The sequence below is a fragment of the Bufo gargarizans genome, chromosome 2 (genome assembly GCF_014858855.1).
Source record: "Bufo gargarizans isolate SCDJY-AF-19 chromosome 2, ASM1485885v1, whole genome shotgun sequence".
In the NCBI taxonomy this organism is placed as follows: domain Eukaryota; kingdom Metazoa; phylum Chordata; class Amphibia; order Anura; family Bufonidae; genus Bufo; species Bufo gargarizans.
The window spans coordinates 226,657,858-226,672,057 of record NC_058081.1 but is presented as its reverse complement, the minus strand read 5'-3'; the positions used below and the strand labels follow the sequence as shown (position 1 = coordinate 226,672,057).

Below are 14,200 nucleotides of genomic sequence, written 5' to 3'. Positions count from 1 at the left end.
TTCATGGCCTCCATTGGATGTATACGTTCATGCATACCTTCAATAGAGGCTTGTGACAGATACAGTACAGTGGTACCCATCAATTACAGGCTCCCATTTAAAAAAAATACATTTTATTTTTATTATATTTAATGGATACTGTTGTATGGAACAGCTTAATCTACTTTAACACCTTTTTTTGCAGTATACCAAAATATACTGGCCTGACAGAGACCAAAAGGAAATTCTTTTGGTTTTCATTAGGTTAATGGAGCACTATGAGGTTTTTTCACATCACTAAGGCTATGTTCACATTACATTAACCATGATTCAGTTAAACGAATGCCATATAGTGAAATCCATAACCCATAGGGTTCCATTGTAAAAAAGAAGTATGCATTTAACACGTGTGTTCAGAACTAGATGTTACTGCATGGAATAGCGTAGTAGACTGTGTTGGCTCCGCTTACTTGCACTGACTCAATTTCTGCCAATTTAGACCCACCTACAACATGGGGCCACTTTTAGTTTTTTTTCAAAGCCAATTTAAGTTTCCAACCCACCCATGCTGCATTGTGATATATACTAATACACCTAGTATTTTTTCCTCATATATCTAAAAGCATTATTTGAATATTTGTCATGTGAATGGTAACCATACTCCTTTTTTTTTCCAAACTGGATTTCAAAATGTACGGCTTGATGAACCTGCAGCCAAGATAACAAGTTGCTGGTGGAGTTTGTTTTTCCCATTGATGGTAGGAAATATCAACAGAATCAAGATAAAATGTGAACTTGTTTAAAAACATGAATGACAGCTAATTTGCTTCAATTATGATACAGTTACAAATCATCCATAAATAATTTATTTTCTACTGCCACAAGTTTCTAGAGACTTCTTCCATCTAAGTGACACGATAGATGTGCCAGGAAATAGTGGATGGAAATCTCAGCTTTCATCGATATCATTAGTCCTACAACTAGACATCATTATGTAGCAATAGAAAATCAGCTAGAAACCTACTGAAGGCATGTCCACCAGGCTGTGACTAGTGCTCCAGGACCAATAGGACCACATTGTTGTATTAATGCTTACGCTATAGTTCTCCCCATCCCTGGCATATTTCTCACTCACACTTTTCCTTTCATTGAAATATTTGCTGAGTATTGTTATCACTAGGGAAGAGCCCCTGGAAATAGTGATTGATTTAGCAAAGATTTACTGTTTTCTTCTATGACCAAAGGAAAAGCTTTTTTGTTTTAATTGCAGTCATTCTCTTTAGGAGCGGTGCCTGCTGGCAGTAGCAGCTATCATTTTGTCTTTGTTAGAATCCCAGGGATACATCATGGATAATTGTGAATACTTTCACAGCAATCTTAGGAATGGAGTTACACAAACTTTGAAACTTTAGACACATATCAAATACGACTTCCTGATACACCATATCTGGTTCCACAGAACGGGCTTTGTTCACAGTCATGGGTCATGGTAGGTTATAGCCAGGATATTAATAGCCACAATAATTGTAGTATTTTTCAAAACCAAAGTATACAGCTGAGACATTTGTGCAGCCACTCTTGCGGTGAAATTATGTGAAGAGCATGAAAGTGCAGTACATTTCTACCTGGAGATAAAGTCAGTCTGCCATGCTAATAGAGGTTTTTTTTGTTTGTTTTTTAGCACTACTGCTTTCACTCCTGTGGTATATCTTTCGTTTTACCATAGTTTGATTTGTTAAAATATTATGTTTATAAGGCCAAAAAGCCCTATCTGTCTATCTATTGAAGTATCAATTAATTGCATTACAATGTATGTTATATCTATCTATCTACAGCATGTGTCTACAAAAAGCAAAAAAGCAGCACTCTCCAAAGTATAAAATTGAATATAAAAATATTGCATTCACCCTTGTATGATTCTTTCTTTCTTTCTATATCTATGTTTATCAGATTTTTATGTATCTTATATCTATCTAGAATCCTCAACAATGAAATTGAAACACCAAAAAGGAAAAGTGGAAGTTGTGGAATTATGGAAATCAACAGACGACTGGTAACAGGAGTCGTCCCAAAAGATTGGAAATTAGCAAATGTTGTGCCCATTCACAAGAAAGGTAGTAGGGAGGAATCGGGCAACTATAGGCCAGTAAGCCTGACATCAATAGTGGGGAAATTAATGGAAACCATACTTAAGGAGAGGATTATGGAACATCTAAAATCCCATGGATTGAAAGATCAAAAACAGCATGGGTTTACTTCAGGGAGATCATGTCAAACTAATCTTATAGATTTTTTTTGATTGGGTGACTAAAATAATAGATGGCAGAGGTGCAGTAGACATTGCTTATCTAGACTTTAGAAAGGCTTTTGGTACTGTCCCACATAGAAGGCTTATCAATAAATTGCAGTCTTTGGGCTTGGACTCCCATATTGTTGAGTGGATTACGCAGTGGCTGAGGGACAGACAACAGAGGGTTGTAGTCAATGGAGTATATTCAGACCAAGGTCTTGTTACCAGTGGGCTACCTCAGGGATCTTTTCTGGGACCCATATTGTTTAATATCTTTATCAGCGAAATTGCAGAAGGCCTCGATGGTAAGGTGTGTCTTTTTGCTGATGACAAAAAGATTTGTAACAGGGTTGATGTTCCTGGAGGGATACACCAAATGGAAAAGGATTTAAAAAAAAATAGAGGAATGGTCAAAAATCGGGCAACTAAAATTTAATGTTGATAAGTGCAAGATAATGCCCCTGGGGCGTAAAAACCCAAGAGCAGAATATAAAATCAGTGATACAGTCCTAACCTCAGTATCTGAGGAAAGGGATTTAGGGGTCATTATTTCAGAAGACTTAAAGGTAGGCAGACAATGTCACAGAGCAGCAGGAAATGCTAGCAGAATGCTTGGGTGTATAGGGAGAGGCATTACCAGTAGAAAGAGGGTGGTGCTCATGCCGCTCTACAGAGCACTAGTGAGACCTCATTTGGAGTATTGTGCTCAGTACTGGAGACCATATCTCCAGAAGGATATTGATACTTTGGAGAGAGTTCAGAGAAGAGCTACTAAACTGGTACATGGATTACAGGATAAAACTTACCAGGAAAGATTAAAGGACCTTAACATGTATAGCTTGGAAGAAAGACCAGACAGAGGGGATATGATAGAAACTTTTAAATACATGAAGGGAATCAACAAGGTAAAAGAGGAGAGAATATTTAAAAGAAGAAAAACTGCTACAAGAGGACATAGTTTTAAATTAGAGGGGCAAAGGTTTAAAAGTAATATCAGGAAGCATTACTTTACTGAGAGAGTAGTGGATGCATGGAACAGCCTTCCTGCAGAAGTGGTAGCTGCAAATACAGTGAAGGAGTTTAAGCATGCATGGGATAGACATAAGGCCATACTTCATATAAGGTAGGGCCGAGGGCTATTCATAGTATTCAGTATATTGGGCAGGATAGATGGGCCAAATGGTTCTTATCTGCCGACACATTCTATGTTTCTATAAGATTGAGAGATATTTTAATGATAGACAAATGATAAAAAATTGAAATATTTTGATGTATTCTGAGTTTCAGCATCATGTGGATAAATACACACACTTACACGCCTTGGCATGATATCAATGATGTTATTAATGGTTGTCTGAGGAAGATGGAATGTTCTGCTATCCTGAATGCACACTGGCATTGAAAATTATCAAGATTTGCTGCTGGCAACTTCCTTTGCAATTGCTCCCCAATGACATCCCCAATGTGCTTGATGTGAGACATGTCAATAAATGCTACAAGCCATGGTAGGAGCTTTGGAAAAATGGCCCTACCACTGGTTCTACTACCAAATCAATGTTACATTGACCTGAATCTGAGACAAAAGTGGGACTCAATGCTAAAGAGGATAGACCTACATTCCACTCCCTTTGCCATCTTCCTGTGTAGCATTCTAGCCTTGAGGTGGCATGAGGTCAATGGAACACCCGTAGCTTTATGTTTAGCTCATAGCCCAATGTTGTGCAAGCACCTTCTGATGGTTTGTGTAGACACTGTTTACCCTAGGCTTAGGATGTGATTTCTAATTTCACTTGCACGACAGAATGGATCACTACATGCCATTCTTCTAATCAGAAGATCCATCTGTGCACCTTTTAGTTTCATTCCAGTTTGTCAATGTTCTCCCTACTACCGGGAAATGCACCGTTAAACAGTGCTGACATATTGGTTTGGGCACATAACGATCTGCTAGAATGATAAACCAAGGTCTCCCAGTTCAAGGAATTTGTCCCTCAGTTTGCGACAAGTGATGATAACTGGCAAGTTTACAAACAGGAGGCATTACCCAATCATCCCATACAACTTGATCCAGTTTTTGACATTTCATGTTGCGGGAACATCTGAACTCTTTTATTCTTTTATTGGATGTTGTTTGTGAGTATATTAAACCCTTTACAGTGACCGGAGTTTGTGGTGCTTCACTATCTGTGTGACCCATGTTAAATTGCAGAGGGGCTCAGTAAGATCGAAGGTGGTTGGCGTGTTGGTATCGATGTTCTCCTAGGCCTAAAAGTGCTTTCGGCTCGATTTGAGAGGGAATACATCTGAAGGTTTTACAGCAGCGCGGTCCTACAATTTAAACAGGACTAACAGCAGTTGAGGTGGATAAAAGCAGGTCCACCACTCTTTACTACATTTGGAGTGCTGCCTAAAAATATATATATAAATAAGCAAAATGGCAGCACTCTCATTAAATGAAAGTAGAAAAAAGTTTATTCACCCATGTGGACGCACTTGTTTTCTACTTTCATTTATAATGAGAGTGCTGCTGTTTTGCATTTTTGTTTATTTGGGCAATAGTCATGTCCCATTAGGCCTGCACCTCTGCTATTATTTTCATTTTTGTATCCAGTGCTGCCATTTTTTTAACTCTATCTATCTATCATCTTTCCCATATGCATCTATCAGTCTGACAGATCCTACGTATTTGTCAGACTGTTCATATATCGATCTAACATCTCAATGTGTATTATAACTATCCATCTATCTGATATCTATCTATCATTTATCGTTCTCATATCCATCTATTCATCTGTAACTATATATGTATTTATCTATCTATCTAACTTCTATGTATCTACTATCTATCTATCTATCTCTCTATTTATCTATCTATCTATCTCATATCTATCTATCTATCTATCTATCTCATATCTATATATCTAACTTCTATGTATCTACTATCTATCTCATATCTAGCTATCTATCTCATATCTATATATCTAACTTCTATGTATCTACTATCTATCTATCTATCTCTCTCTCTCTATCTCTCTATCTCTTATCTATCTATCTATTTGTTCTAATTCTTCATGGTATAACAATATGTTATTTATGATGCACGTCAATCTACTCCATTATTTTTGGATCACTCTCAGTTAATCTGCAGTTTTATATTACACCACAGAGAACATATATCAAAATAATTTAGTCAGATTTGTCAAGAGTATTCACATTACAATTTCCTACAGTTGCCTGTGTCAGCCAGCCATAAATAAATCTAAAAACTGCAAATAGGTATCAGTGTATCAGCACTCCAATAATTCTCCAGCTCTCGCACTAGCTAATTACACAGCCTGTATCACATTGTACAATGGAATTCAGGAACATATGGGGATGACAGGTTACTAAAGTGTTAATAGGATAAATTCACTTAGCTGCTCATAAGTTTACTTCCTTCTCAGTCAAAAACTCCTTGAAGGTTTGAAGAGGCATAATTGTTCTTAGCAAATGATCTGTATCAAATGAATGAACAATCATTCCTCTCTTCTTTACTTGCCAAACTTAGAAATGTCATGCAGCATCATTGTTTTACATGCAGAAAAACGCACATTGGGCTTTCTGACTGCATCATTTGGAGTGAAACCCTGACAACAGTTTGGCCTGGAGTTCAATAAGAAAATAATTGCCTGAATGGCTGACTATTTCTATATGGTCTAGAAATCTGCAGACATACAGTTTGTATATTAACACATTCCTGCTGGACAGGCATGACTAGAACAATTTCCTGCTAGCTCTCATACACAAAGGCAGCTATCGGTGCTCTCCTCCATAACCTCTGGATGTTCCAGAATGATCTAGAAAAACTAAATAAGAATTTGAGACATTAAGAATAGTGATGAACAAAGTTATAAAAACTTCGATTTGGCTGCTTCGCTGTATTTCACAAACAAATTTGATTTGTTTGTCACAAGGCGCACTTCTTTGTAAGTAGCGGGCGCAATGACGGGAAATGGCAATTGTGCCACCCCCTGGTAATTGAACCAGTCAGATGCCGCATTCAACGCTGATCACGGCATCTGATGTATAAATGGGGGCCTTTCAGGGGTTAAAAAATAATAATACTCACCTCACCCACTTGAGTGCTAAGAGGCTGCCGTGGCCACCTGGATTGAAAATCCCGTGCAAAATCTCGGGTCGTCATGCTGGCCGGCACAAGATTTTGCGTGAGATCTTCAATCAAGATGGCCAAGGTGGACTTTTTGAGCTCAGACGGATGAGGTATGTATTTTTTTAATACCATTTCAAGGAAAATTAATTCATTACCGCGAGGCATGAGGAAATCCGGCTTTGCAGCTAACCGAATTTTCCCTTAAATTTATATCGACGTCCACTTCGGAAACTTTGATTGAAACCTTAATTATGGACCTGCAATATGAAGTGTATACATATATTCATTTTGCCGCTCTAGATTTGCTTTGCTTATAAAAGGTTGACAGTGATATGTTTTTAAGACTGGTGGATAGGAAAGACAGGAGGATTAGACCAGTGGAGAAAATATTCTTCATTTTATTTATAAATTATACCCAACCCTTAAGGTCATGATCACATAGTTATGGGAATATAAATGGTAATTTTTATCTGTAGCAAAAGATGGGAGGATCCCGTTGTATCAAACTGTAATAGACCTTATGAGGTGAGGATGATTTGTTTGGTCCTATTACTACACATATATACTTAAATGGGTTATCCCATGACTAATGTAAAAAATAAAAATCAGACACCATATAGTACATGACTCTTTCTAACAAAGCTACAACCAGCCCTGTACCTCACATGGATCCAGATTTCTCCCCATACATTGCTCTGTTGGATTTATATCAAGCTGATAGTTCAAGGGGAGTGACTTTTCTGCTGCAGCTCAGGGGGCGTGTCTCAGCTCTCCCTATCACAGCTCAGGAGGTTTGTCTCAGCTCTACCTATCACAGCTCAGGAGGTGTGTCTCAGCTCTCCCTATCACAGCTCAGGAGGCGTGTCTCAGCTCTCCCTATTACAGCTCAGGAGGTGTGTCTCAGCTCTCCCTATCACAGCTCAGGAGGCGTGTCTCATCTCTCCCTATCACAGCTCAGGAGGCAGTTGAAGGATGAAACTGAGCATGTGCTTCACAACAGCAGTAGACCAGACCACACCAGGTTGCACCTAATAGCCAAAAATGTAAACTGCCCATGCACATCGAACAGTTATTTGCTCAAAGTTTTACCTGACTCATAAACATGCATGTCTGGCCAGTAGGTGCATGGTTAGTTTAATAGGGGGAGGTAGAATAAACAGCTGCTAGATCCCACCATCAACGACTTATGGACAGGGGGGGCTAAGGATTGTCATGCTGATATCTACCACCAGAGCACAGCTAACAGGCCCTTATACACATGAAACCGTTCGATTTATGTCATATGTAAAGTCAGTTTGCCACATGAAGCCACAGCCAGACCTATATTTCTCTTGCATGGGCCACTGCAGGGGAAATTAAGTGCTACATGGTGGCCATTCATATAAATTGCAGTCCCTGTAACACAAGGGGCCCTGAGTGACCCTCCGTTCTGGCTCAAAGATTGGACCTCTATTAGGGCATATAAAAAAAAGGGCTGTCTTCATGAGACAATACAGTTAGGCTACTTTCACACTAGCATTTTTTGTGGATCCGTCATGGATCTGCAAAAACGTTTCCGTTACTATAATACAACCGCATGCATCTGTCATGAACCGATCCGGTTGTATTATGTCTTATATAGCAATAACGCATCCGTCATGAACACGATTGAAAGTCAATGGGGGACGGATCAGTTTTCTATTGTGTCAGAGAAAACGGATCCATCCCCATTGACTTACATTGTGTGCCAGGACGGATCTTGTCTTGTTCCGCACCACATCACGGACAGAAAAACGCTGCTTGAAGCGTTATTCTGTCCTCAATGGGAGCGCAACCAAACAGAGCGGAATGCATTATGGAGCATTCCGTTTTGTTCAGATCAGTTTTGTGCCCATTGACAATGAATTGGGACAAAAACTGAAGCGTTTTCTTCTGCTATTGAGCTCCTCTGATGGATCTCAATAGCGGAATTGAAAACGCTAATGTGAAAGTAGCCTTAATGGTCACAGTTAGAGATGAGTGAATTTTTGAAAAGTTCGATTTGGCTGATTCGCCGAATATAAAATATTGCTTTGTGACAAATTACTTTGTCACGAAGTGCATTTTTTTGTAAGTAGCAGGTGCAATGAGGGAGCTGCAATAGTGCTGCCCCCCGTCATTGTACCCCTCAGTTGCCGCGTTCATACATGATCGGGGCATCTGAACGTAAGAACAGTCTGAAATTAACATAAAAAATTATTAAATCAAACTTACCACCTCCATTTGCTCGCGACAGGCCGGCCGCCACCATCTTGCTTGAAGATCTGGAGCGAAATCTCACGCGGCGTGAGATTACGTCATCACGCTGTCACCACACACGGGATTTCAGCCCGAGATCTTCATTCAAGATGGTGGCTGGCGGCCCATCACAAGCAAATGGAGGAGGTAAGTATGATTTTTTTTTAGTTTTTTACACAATTTCACATTAAATCGCATGAAGCACGAGGAAATTTGGCTTCGAGGGATTCGATTCGCTCCTCTCTAGTCACAGTGTACAAATCTCCTAACGGCTGCTTCCTGTAAGATAGGATGCCATGTATAGAACATACATTTCAAGTGGGTCCCATGTACACAGACATGACAAATCAGCAAACTAAATGTTCTGCAGTCATCAGATCTAAATCCAATAAAGTAAGTTAAGGATGTGGTTGTGCATGAATGTGACTTTGACAAATCTCCTGCAACTGTCTAATGCAAAATACATGGCATGAAGCAGTCTGGCTGTTCCAGGGCCGCACTGAGAAACTAAAGTGGCCCTGGAAAAAAAAATCTAAAAGTTTTGATCCAAATTGACAGTAGGCAGGGGCCAACATAAGTAGGCAGGACCAGCAATACTGTAGTGCAGCCCAAAATACCGAACCAGCAGAACCAAATACACAATATAGCCCCGGCTGCAGCATTTAACTTTACCAGCGTCCTGAGGAAGGCTATAGAGTCTAATGCAGGAGGGCGCTCTCTTCTGCCAGCCAGGTGCATACAGTTAGTACCTAATGCTTCTAGTATTAATGCTGAGAGCATTAGATCACTATGTACCCAACCAGATGCCATGAGGAGGGCTTGGGCAGCCCACTGGGCATTGGCCAACCAGGAAATTTCCCTGTAGGGTTTATGGCCAGTCCCCCCGTGGGCTCCTCTGAAAGGGGTTCTTTGTACTAGAAGGATTTACTTAATAAAGTGTCCACTGACTAAAGAGAGCCTATACGGATGTGTGCATACACATTCAAGATGTCATTGAAATTAATACTTAGACTTGCATTCATTTTGCTTTCCATAACATAAATTGCACTTTCCGAACAAAAAGGCACGATCTTTTAAATTACATTTAGACATATACTATTTATGGGGATTAGCTATTTCTGTTCTATGACATTGAAGATTTGCTACGAAGAGCCAATCCATCAAGAGCATTTGAGAAATGAATTAAGTGATAATGGCCGACTTTCATCTTATTGTCTTGTTGTCAGCATGACACAAGGTAGTATTTTCCTGAAAGAGACGCTATTGGAAAGAGAAGCATGATATTATCTAGTTTTCACTCTCCTTTATTTATCCAAGCTGATCATTTTTCCTGAGGTGGTTAAACATCAATCCGTGAAAAGTGCTCCATATGGGAAGTACACATTGCTATCTGAGAGCTAATCCTTTGATTGGTAATGATCTTGAATTGGTTGGAAATGAAGCAGATGCTCTTGAGCTATCAGTGGGTTATCTTTTTCTGTGGTGCTAACAGTCAATAGACTCTAGACCACCACAGCTGAACACTGACAAGCAGCTTCTACCAGATTTATGCGCTGTGTATTTCTCGAAGCAGACGCTGCAAGGAGTTGTTGTATTTGCATTAAATCTGCTCTTACACTGTACTTCTGAATTGGCAACCACTGATTTATGCACAGTTAATGCAAACTGAAATCAGATTTTTTTAGTTTTGTTTTAAAATGCTTAAAGTATCCTGAATTCCCTCTTAAATGATTTTATTCTATCCATTCTCTAAATGGAATGCAAATTCAATTCATTGTTAATGAGCAGGCTGTCAGAGCCAGTTTTGAAGTACAGCTACAAAATCTGAATTTTTCCCCGTGAGACCATCCGTCACACGCATTTATTTTTATTATTGTGCAAATTATTTAAGCAGAGTCATTGTATTTCCATTCTTGTGTCTGTGGTGTTTTCTTTCCAGTTTCTTGAGAGACCTCCTTTTTTTTTTCTTAAAAAAGGCCAATTCCCTCAGATGCTAGAAATAATTTTGCTATAACAAAGTCAGTAAATCGGAGAATAATGTGGACATGTTCAAGCTCTGGTTTCTTAGTGTTTTTTCTGCATCCCTATTCAATGCATGGTTGTTTGGGCTTTTTCTTTTGTGTTGGTGTAAGTAAAGATGTGAAGACAAGGATTTCTAGCAAAGCACTAATGGGCTGATCTTCGATTCATATGTTTACAGAAGAGTCCAAATCTGAAAAAGTTGAAATTCCAACAGCAGTATTCTTGAAGTATGGAAATAAAAAATGCTACTCACACATTTAAAATGTATGAAATATATAAAAATGTAATCAACAATTTTTGCACACAACATTGTAAGTTAATGACATAAAAAATAAGTATTTCTATATTTCTATCTGTGATTTGGAATACTAAATGTTGATTAGAAACTTTAATTAGGTCTTAATTGGTATTTGTCATAACTAGCGCAAAAGCTTACAGGGTGGTGCATGACACGGGATCCTACAATGCCTCCTACTAAGGTCATTTAGCATACCAATTCTATTTATTTTGTCCCTCTGGTCTACCAAATGCAGCGTTGCTGCAATAAACTCCACTGGAAATAACAAAATGGAGATAAATCGACACAACATGGGGGATTTATCAAACTGGTGTAAAAAATAGAACTTGCCCATAGCAACCAATCAGCTCCCTCCTTTCATTTTCCAAAGGAGAATGAAAAATGAAAGATGGAATCTGATTGGTTGCTATGGGCAACTAAGCCAGTTCTACTTTACACCAGTTTGATAAATCTCCCCCATCATTTTTACCAGTTGTCATTACAGCCATTTATGGTGGTCTATAGTTGGGGTGAAGGCTTTAGACTATTATAAAATTGTCCAAATTCTGTTAAAAGGCTGGAAATTGATCTGTGGCTACAGATGTCTCCTGCTTGCAATAATAGTGATACTACTAGAGCCTATTAGGGAGTTGAAAGTAGTACAATTATTACTATGTGTATCTGTGCCATAAACAGGACATACACTGGGCCTACTATCTCACGTCATACCTCTGAGTACAATAATACCAATTTAAATGATCTATGTTAAATAAATTACATTTTTACCTAATAATCATGCAAATCATGATAATACTCATAACTGAATATAATATACATTATTAATGGTGGGATGATAAAAAGGATAACATTGGCTCCCTTGAACACTGACTAGCTGACTCCCCTTAAAGCATATAGGCATAATCATCAAGTTCTTAGTTATAGTGACCACACAATACCAGGAATAATTCTTCAGATTGGAAAATATATGGCCAAAACGTATGTGATGTGGAGTTGTACACCTGCAGTCAGGATGGTTAGTGAAAGAAGAGGCATAGCTGTCCATGGTGCTGAAAAGAGCCTGACAATTTTTTTTTTTTAGACAGATTTTCCTGCAGGTTTTTTTTAGCCAAAGCCAGAAAAGGAATCAGAAATATAAAACAGGGACTTCTCCTTCCAGTTGGATCCACTTCTGGTTTAGGAAAATCGGCCTTAAGACCTCCTCCAGAAAACTCTTTGTGAACCTACCCTCACAGTCCACTTGTCAACCAAATTCAAGCGCAATACTGTATATTGAGTCTTCAAGTTTGAGTCTCTGAGTCTCTATATATGAAGTCTCAAAAAATTTGTAGCAGGTAGGTATTGGTAAAAATAAAGATGTCACAGTCTGGAGGTGTGAACAATATATAGCTAACGGACTAATAAAAAGTTAACCGCATGGGTCATCTACATAAAGGCAAAACATTGCCTAATGCAAGCTACTGTACATTTTTTGCCTGTTCCATAATTTTATTCAAGAAGCCAAGATTTACACAACTGTATAATGGTATATTGGTGCATATATTTGGTGGGACAATTTTTTTTTATCATATGCATTTAGTTCTGATCTAGCAGCTATAACACATCCCACTTGAGCTAGTATTGTGTGTAAGTAGTTGATTTACCTTTCCTTTATTCAAACCTACTAGAAATAGTTCAATGTACGATTCCCTAGAACTAGGTTAATTCTTTGGTGAGAAACTGAACATCACTCCTGGAACAGTACAATGAAATGCATCTTTGTCATCAAATACCCTGAATTCTGTGAAGATTCACTTGTGTGCCTACTTACCATGGAAATAATTCATTTAATTAAACTTTTTAATTGAGAGGAACATTTTTTTTTTCAATTGTACATATTTTAACACTTTGCTTGTGATAAAAAAAAAATTATCAGACAGAGATCAAACATTGCCTGCATTAATTCACAACTTTCCTATGTGTTAATGTGAGCATATGGCATTTAATTACCAACTGACAAACCTGTAAGTCTTTCTGATTAGTGTAGCAGAATTTTTTGCCCAGGTTTTAAAAAAGATGGCTGTGGGCTTTTGAAGAATTCTGTATCTTAACAAAAGAAACTGTCAGTGCCTCATATGTCCCATAATAACTCTTCTCTGGGGCTTATGGCAAATCACGGGTCATGGCAGTTTTCTCCAGGTTTAAGATTCTTGGAATTGTGGTGGCACCAATCAATGTTGGAGCTTCTCCAACTATCTATCTATCTATCTAACAATCATCTATCCAGGGGTGGACTGGGAACTTAAAGTGGTCCTGGAAAAAATACTAAAAGTGGCCCTGTTTTGAAGGGACAGCAATACCATATTGTGGCACATTATACCACCCCAAAAAAGCTAAATACCACCGTCCATCACAAAGTACTGCCAGCAGCACAAAATACATCCCCAAAAAATTCCACTGGCCATGAGGAGGGCTCAGGCGGCCCCCTGGGCATCGCCCCACAGGGAAATTACCCTGTAAGGTCCATGGCCAATCGGCCCCTGTATCTATCTATCTAAACACATAGGAAAATATGCCAGTTGTAAGCATCAGTTCAATTTTAACCTTCAGTTCATTTGTAAGCTTCTTCGATTCAAATGTCTATAACAGAAAATCAATAGAGTTGTGTAGGTTTCACTGACCACAGATTATCATGACTAATATTAAAAAATATATATATATATTTGAAATACATGTCAAAAATATTTTGGTGCATTTACAGTCAAATTGGTTAGGGAGCTGATGAGCATAGGTGTCCATGGTTCTGATAAAAAGGCTGACTGTTAGTAATTAGCACATACAGAAAACTAGTCAACCAAAACTTCCATGATATACGATATGTGTCTTAGTGTTGTTGAAAACAGTAAATTATACAAGACGTAACACTAAAAATGTTTTATTGGTGTTAAAGACTGCAGCAACCATTAGCAAGAGGGGCCAAAGATTTATGTAGCCTATTGTTTAAAAAAGAAAATGCTGTAAAATGTGTTCATTTAATTGCCATTAAAGGGAATCTGTCACCAGAAAATTCACAGTTAAACTAAGCACAATACCTTGTAGGACTAGCTCAACTGAACATAATGAAACCTTTCACTTAGCAATCCAGTGCTTCATTCTGGTGGGGAAAAAAAAACTTTTAACCCATATGCAAATGACCAGTCAGAGAATGAGGCCTGTGCACCCATGCTTC

General features: G+C 38.5%; 1 protein-coding gene across 23 annotated transcripts in view; it reads right to left on the bottom strand.

The window, feature by feature from the left end:
- Window positions 1-14,200, bottom strand: part of CELF2 (CUGBP Elav-like family member 2) — a 449,189-nt gene that overhangs the window by 95,984 nt on the left and 339,005 nt on the right. The window lies entirely within an intron of this gene.